We start from the raw sequence: 7,919 nt of genomic DNA, 5'->3' as shown, positions 1-7,919 counted from the left end.
AAAGAGAGAGAGGCAGAGAGAGAGGCAGAGAGAGAGAGGCAGAGAGAGAGAGGCAGAGAGAGAGAGGCGCAAAGAGAGAGGGAGAAACAGAAAGAGAGGCAGAGGCAGAGAAAGAGCCCAAACTCTTCTCTCCATTAGAAAAGCAACTCCCCAAAGAGACAGGCACAGTAATGGCTGCTTCCTATTTCACACTGCAGGTCAGCGACTACACTGTGTGTGTGGCGCCTACATTCACATGTGTGTGTGTGTGTATCTGTCTGTACACGTGTGCTCGTCCTCCTCCGAGACGACCACTTCAGCAGTATATAAATGGATGGCTTGAAAAATTGGCCCCATTTCTATTCTCTTTGGCGTCCTCCCCCCAGGATGTCATGTGTCTGGTACATGTGTGCAGGCATATGTTACTGCCAGCACAGCCAGCACCTTCACACTGCAAGATGGACGACCCTAGCCCGGTTACCCCCTAACCACGCTACAATAAACCAGCTCTACAGATGAACAGGGTTCTATGGGACTTGTATGCTGTGCGTTGCCAAAGCTATTCAAAAAAACGCCACATTTTGGACTCCATTGGTGCAACTTGAACAGATTGTGTGTTAGAGTTAGTTTGAAGGATCTCTTTCTGAAACTAATATTTTGGTGTTTTCCTGACCACCTATTGGTGGGGACATTTTGTGACTGACTGTATCCTAAAAGGTATTAAGCGCTACCTAAACCTGCAGTATGTCAGTCCAACAGTAAAGCTCCCAGCTGTTATTAGAGCATTCCTGTGAGTAACAGTCAACTTTCACAGGAGAGGAAACCATCCTCCCCTCTTCCGTGCCCAATCCATCACTCAGTACCTCCTCCCCCCCTCCCCCCCTCCGTCCCCATCCCTCCCCCCCTCCCTCCCTCCCTCCCTCCCACCCCCCCTCCCTCCCCCCCTCCACTCCTCCCTCCCCCCCTCCCCCCCTCCCTCCCTCCCCCCCTCCCCCCCTCCGTCCCATCCTCCCCCCCCCCCCTCCTCTCCGAGACGTACTGTATCTAAGCATCATCTCACCACTGCAACACTGGCTTTCTCCCGACCTTGCTTAGACAGTTCCAAAAACAGGATGTTACAACACACAGTCGTTCCTGCACATCTGGACAGTGTGAGGACACACACAAACACAAACACACACACACAAACACACACAAACTCACCGAGGGACACAGGCACAGAGGCAAACACAGACAAAGGGACACAGACACAAACATCCACAGAGGGACACTCACGTAAGGTCGCACACACAACTGCATACCTACACACACACACACACTCGCAGGCAGGCAGGCAAGAAGACAAACACACATGCGCAGGAACAGGAAAATACCACCAGAGCGTTTACAGGAGGTTGAACAGGAAATTAGAATTGTGACAGGGATGAGTGATGGTGAGAGGGGAGTAGGGAGGAGGAGAGATGGTGCAAGCAGACGAAAGGATGGAGGAACAGACGAAAGCAGAGGAGTGAGAGAAAGAGCCCTGTGTGTGTGTGGGTGTGTGTGTGTGTGTGTGTGCGTGTTTGTGTGTGCGTGTGTGTGTGTGTGTGTGTGTGTGTGTGCGTGCGTGTGTGTGTGTGTGTGCGTGTGTGTGTGTGTGTGCGTGTTTGTGTGTGTGTGTGTGTGTGTGCGTGTTTGTGTGTGCGTGTGTGTGTGTGTGTGTGTGTGTGTGTGTGTGTGTGTGTGTGTGTGCGTGCGTGTGTGTGCGTGTCCAGACCTTGTGTAACAGCTGTGGCTCCAGAAGCTCCCAGTGATTCGGCTGTCTTCCCATGAAAGACTGATTAGTTTGACTTATTTGCGTGTGTGGGCCGTTTTTGGGGAGGTTTGTGTTTTGCGTGAGTGTGAGAAAGAGAGAAAGGGAGAGAGAAATGGAGAGAGAGGTAGAGTGTGATAGAGAGAGGGTGAGAGAAAGAGAGGGACCGAGCGAGCGATAGTCAGCCTGTGGCACAGAGCAGCTGACCTGCAGGGAGGTGACAGAGTCTAAAAGAAGCAGACCGTGGCTGAGGCCACTTTCCTGTCACTGCCTGACACTGGGCAGACATCAACAGTGACCCCTGCGGAGAGAGGGCCAGCCAACACACACCGGACCACACATACACACACATCCGTAATTACACATGGAAATTGACATGTACAGACACACACATTTTCACACACACACACACTATAAACCAAAGATACCATTACATACTGTAGCTGACCTCAAGGGTGCTGCAGCTGACAGAAGCACCATCCAGACCTTCCTCCTCCCTTGTCTCTGGACTCTGATTGGCTACACTCGATCCTCTCAGAACTGACAATCTGCTTAGAACACCACTGGATCTCCTTAACTGTGGCCCAATCTGAGCAGAATGCTAGAACGCTATCCTCTTACAAGCAGAGCGCTCTCCAAGCTGTTGTGAAGGAAGTACTAGAACTGAAGCGGTTGGGAGGGAAGTAGTGGATCAACTAGATCAACTGGTCCATAGAACACAGAACAACCACAAGAACATTAGCCTCTTTACTTCCTGGTCTGTGTGTGTGTGTTTCTGTGTGTGTGTGTGTGTGTGTGTTTGTGGATGGGTGTGGGTATGGATGTGTGTGTATGTGTGTGTGCGTGTGTTTGTGTATGTGTGTGTGTGTGTGTGTGTGTGTGTGTAGTGAATCGGGGCTGCGATGAGATGAGCTGTGGTGGATGAGCTTAAGCAGTCTGAGGTGCTTACAGAGATCCCCAGATCCAGATGAGGAGATGGAGGAACTCACTAAGCTACATCCAACTCACTTTACACACACACACACACACACACACACACACACACACACAGACACACACACTCACTCACTCTCCTACTGCCTCAATAGAGAAGGCTGTTTAATTATCACCTGAGTAAAAATGCCACCAACCAGCTCTGAAGAGTGCAAGCCAAAGAGATGGTACGTGTGTGTGAGTGTGAGTGGGTAGGTGTGGATGTTTGTATTTGGCATATTTACAGTATGCTCAAACTATTCAGACTAGTCTATCCCTTAATATGCGTTGCCTCTTTAAAATACTGTATGTTGACTCATTAAACTTCCTCTTTAGACCTTGCCTCCCAACTGGACACACACGCACACACAAACACACACACACACGCACACACGCACACACACACGCACACACAAACACACACACGCACACACACACACACACACCTCCGCTGTCCCAAAAGAGACTGGTGTGTGAACAGTATGCTGTGCCAGCTGTCTGAAAATGTGTTTGTGAGTCTGTAGCCCAATGAAACATGTTTTATGATGTCCTTAAATGCAGCTTTGCTTAGAATACACACACACACATTCAGGACAAGCTATGCTCTCCTGGAGCTGCCCAGTCATAACTTGTACGCAGCATGATAACAAGACAACTCGGGCTGATATTTGATGTTGATTTCATGAACAAAGGTCTGTTTTGCTTTGGATTTGAATCCCTTAAAAGTAAAGTAAGGTTCTGGAAGACCAACTCAGACCAAAAACTCCACAGTGTTCATCCAAACTCTACATGTTTATCTTTCATCTTCATTCCAAATGTTATAACTAGTTCAGCTATCAGAAGCCTGTAGGGTAATTCCATTACGCAGTGGCCCTTGACGAACACAACCGCACAAGCACTCTACCATCATAAGACCTAGTCAGCTGTGCGTTTTGTGTGTTTGTGTGTAACAGCAACAATATGATTTTCTGTCTTTGTGCAAGCCAACACAGAACCACAAACCAACATGATCACAAGTCATGACACGGAACTAGCCCAAAAAATACTCTTCAAACAGAGCATTGTCTCATCATTTCCCTGCACTGTACTGGTGTGTGTGTGTGTGATTGCGCGTGTGTGAGCATGCGTGTGTGTGTATACCCGCATGTTGGTGTGCACCGCAGTTCCTGTTCAGCCACAAACACAGTGAGTAATATGGTTTAGAAGCAGACCAACAGGAAGCAGACAGCACTAATGCAGAGAGTCCTGCATTCAGCCCTCTGAGACTGACACCAGTTCCCTTTACACACACACACACACACCCAACATACTTGTCCTTTAATCTACACACTCTATTGTGTTGTTCTCCCCCCCCCCCCAAACATGCACACAAACTGATAAAACAGTGTTTGCATAGAATATGTTAAATACGCCTTCAGCAGTTATCATTAAACACCTCCACAAGAAAACACCCTCTGTTGTTTCAGGGGACTGTCACTGTCAACACACATAATAAAGAGGGAAGGGCTGAAAAATGGGCAGAAAAAGACAGAATGAGAGACAGAGAGAGAGAGAGGGGGGGAGAGAGAGAGACAGAGACAGAGAGAGAGGGGGGGGGAGAGAGAGAGAGACAGAGAGACAGAGAGAGAGAGAGGGAGGGGGGAGAGAGAGACATAGAGAGAGAGAGAGAGAGAGAGAGAGAGAGAGAGAGAGAGAGAGAGAGAGAGAGAGAGAGAGAGAGAGAGAGGGGAGAGAGAGAGAGGGGGGGGGAGAAATGATGGGTGCCCTGAATACTTTTGTCTGATAAATCCGTCATTGTGACCCAGTCCTCATGACATTACTATCAGAGCCTTATGTTAAGTGTGAGTCTGTCTGTGTGAATGAGAGAGAGAGAGAGAGAGACAGAGAGAGACAGAGAGAGATAAGGGAGAGAGTGCAAGAGGGAGAGAGACAGAGGACGGAGGCGAGAGAGAATGGAGAGAGTGAGAGAGTAAGGGTAGAGGGAGATAGAAATAGATGGAGAGAGGGAATGAGACAGGAAGGGGAGAGGGATAGAGAGATGGAGAGAGGGTGCTGACAGAGACAGTTATAGCTGCAGTCCTTTGTTGATTTTTTTCCTTCTTCCTGCGGTTCTGGCACACTCTTCTCCATTTGTGAGTGAGTGCGTGTGTCTGTGTTTTTGTGGGCGCGCGCGTGTGTGTGTGTGTGCGCATGTATGTGTGTTCATGTCTAAAGGGATCCTGTCTGCAGCTCCAGCAGCCCACAGCAGAACAGAAGAGACTGAACAGTGACCAGGGCATGAGTGTGTGTGTGTGTGTGTGTGTTTGAGTGTGTGTGCACTCTCATATCCATGAGCATTTGCATAAGTGGCATTTCAGTCACTACGGTCACGCGTCCAGAGGTCACACCGTCCCACCCCAGCCTCCCCGCTCAGCCCCAAACTCCTGAATCATCTTCAGACAGATGGCGTCTGCTCTAATCTGTAATTCGTTTATCCGCAATGATGACTGGTCTTTTAAGAGAGACGGGTCCAACATTACCGGGGCCCAAAATCTTCTCATTATCTTGATGCAGGCTTAATCCTGCGGGCTACGGTCTCTCATTCTCCATCCCCTTAAATAGTGCTCACCCCCATGCTGAGAAAAGCACTGCTTTAGGCCTCTAACCCTCTTATACACACCTCATTAGTGGAGGGCCCTGACTTGGGTGGGGGCCATCGTTAATATCAGACATGGGGGTTTAAGTCCTAGTCCGCTAGTTCAGATGGAAATCCAACCCACCCTTTCCAATGGTGGATATGTGCAGGTCTGTAACGTGCTGTCCTAACTAGTGGTTGGGATTTAAATCAAACAGCCTCTACGCCAAGCGCATGTTTTGGTTTTCAAGCTGATGCTAAACTCCCCACCACACACTGGAAGCCCCCCATGGCTTTGCAGAAGACAGCGGTTAAAAACAACACACTCAGCCCGATGTAGACCCCACATGTGGTCAGAACAACACCTAGCCAGCCCGCTAACCTCCCTGGCATTCTGCATAGCGTAGACAGTAAATCTGTACTAACAATGAAACATACCCCAGCACATGCTCTCAGCGGTCAGAGTGCTTGACATTTACGTTGCAGATTCACATACATTGATGTCATGTGCTGTTCACACCAAAGGCTAACACGCACATGGCGATCAGGCTAGATTGTAGTATAAGGCTATTCATCATTGGGAATTATAGGTGCTGTAGCCTGGGGTGGATCTCAATACTGTTGAATATGTCCCTCTCCTTATCTCCTTCCATGCCCACCGGCCTCCATTAGAGTGTAAATGAAGGAGAGGAGGGAGGGAGAGGAGACTGCGTCTTACATGCAGCCAGTGGATGTGTGATCGCTCTTCCTATGGCAGAGCACACACAAACCAATTAGCTGTGCGTGTCCCATCGGAAATGCAGGAGGAGATATGAAAAAGATGAGCCTACATCCAGCAGCTACAGGCCAACACTACAATTAACCTTTATTACACACACACCCACACACACACACACTCTCTCTGCAGCTGGTATGGCTAGTTATACTAGACATCCTCTTGCAGGATATGAAGTGGGCTTGGGTTATTGCCATTATTATATTCTACATTTCTTATTCCATCCCCTCCCGAGCTATCAATCTTTCCATCACTCTGTCTCAACCGTTCCTCCCCCATCTTTTCCACCATACATCTTTCTTGCTCTCTCTCTCTTCCATGTCTCTCCCTGTCTCTCTCTTCCATGTCTCTCCCTGTCTCTCTCTTCCATGTCTCTCCCTGTCTCTCTCTTCCATGTCTCTCCCTGTCTCTCTCTTCCATGTCTCTCCCTGTCTCTCTCTTCCATGCTTCTCCCTGTCTCTCTCTTCCATGCTTCTCTCTGTCTCTCTCTTCCACGCTTCTCTCTGTCTCTCTTTTCCATGCTTCTCTCTGTCTCTCGCTCGTTCCCTTACTCCATCCCCCTGGCTGACAAAGGTGGGAGATGTGGCAGGCTTCATCACAGCACAGTCTCTCTCTCTCACACACACACACACACACACACACACACACACACACACAGGGATTTAAGGTCATGCATGCTGGGCTCCAAGGCCACGTGGCATGAATCAGGACTGAAGGACTGAAGGAGAGGAGAGAAGGAGAGGAGAGAAGGAGAGGAGAGAAGGAGAGGAGATAAGAAGCCGAGCTTTGCTTTGCTGATGTAACATTGTTAAATATCTATTCTTCGTGGCATCTTTGTACTGAATACAGTGACACACCATTCCCTCCTCCCCTCACATTAATGACGCCTTACACTGAAAATTAGAGCGAGGTAGAGAGAGAAAGAGAGGCTATAATAAAGACAGACAGAGAGAGAGAGCTAGTGAGTCAGACTATGCTGAATGCTGACTGAGTAGTATTAGGCAGAGACTGAGCCCAGGGTCAGACCTACTGTACTTGTTACAGTCATAATTCTTATTAACTATTCGTCATTATTTTAGCTTCTGGCTCCGGTTTCACAATCTGTGTGTGTCACAGATTACGCTACCTGCTGCGGGTGACATCCCCTCACCCCCACCCCCACCCCCACCCCCCCCTCACCCCCCACCACCCCCTCACTCATTGCCCCCGGTAACAGAGAGAGAGGAGGGAGGTGCCATCTGCCAGTAGCCTGGAGATCAATAGAGCGGAGGGGAGAGGGAGGAGGGTGATGGGGCTAAATATGTGGCTCGCTGTGACCAGAGCTTGACTCAATATGCTCCGGTTTATTTACAAATAGGTAGGTAGAAACACACATGCACACATGCTCTCTCTCTCTTTCTCTCTCCCTCCCTCTCTCTCTCTCTCTCTCTCTCCTCTCTCTCTCTCTCTCTCTCTCTCTCCCTCTCTCTCCCTCTTTCTCTCTCTCCCTCTCTGTTTCTGTCTCTCTCTGTCACACGTACACACACACAAACTCCACCACCCAGCCTTTAGTCAAATTTAGATTTCTGTGTGATATATGGCTACAAGGACTGTGGTATTGACAACACAGTCGATAAAAACCAACACATACACACAACCATTCAGAGGTGTGTGTGGTGTAGCGCTGGCTAACCGAGGCAGGAAGTCGCAGCAGCATGGTCATTATTCTACGATGCTAACGATGCCACAATACAAACAATGTGAGCTCTGAAGGACTGCTTAGTTCAGCTAGACGAAACACACCACAC

General features: G+C 49.1%; 1 protein-coding gene across 1 annotated transcript in view; it reads right to left on the bottom strand.

Moving 5' to 3' along the window:
• The window catches only part of nav1a (neuron navigator 1a), an 82,927-nt gene that overhangs the window by 55,991 nt on the left and 19,017 nt on the right, over positions 1–7,919 (bottom strand). The window lies entirely within an intron of this gene.

Source organism: Osmerus eperlanus, chromosome 4 (assembly GCF_963692335.1).
Source record: "Osmerus eperlanus chromosome 4, fOsmEpe2.1, whole genome shotgun sequence".
NCBI classification, from domain to species: Eukaryota; Metazoa; Chordata; class Actinopteri; order Osmeriformes; family Osmeridae; genus Osmerus; species Osmerus eperlanus.
Note: the sequence above shows the minus strand (reverse complement) of the source record. Positions and strands in the feature narration are given on the sequence as shown.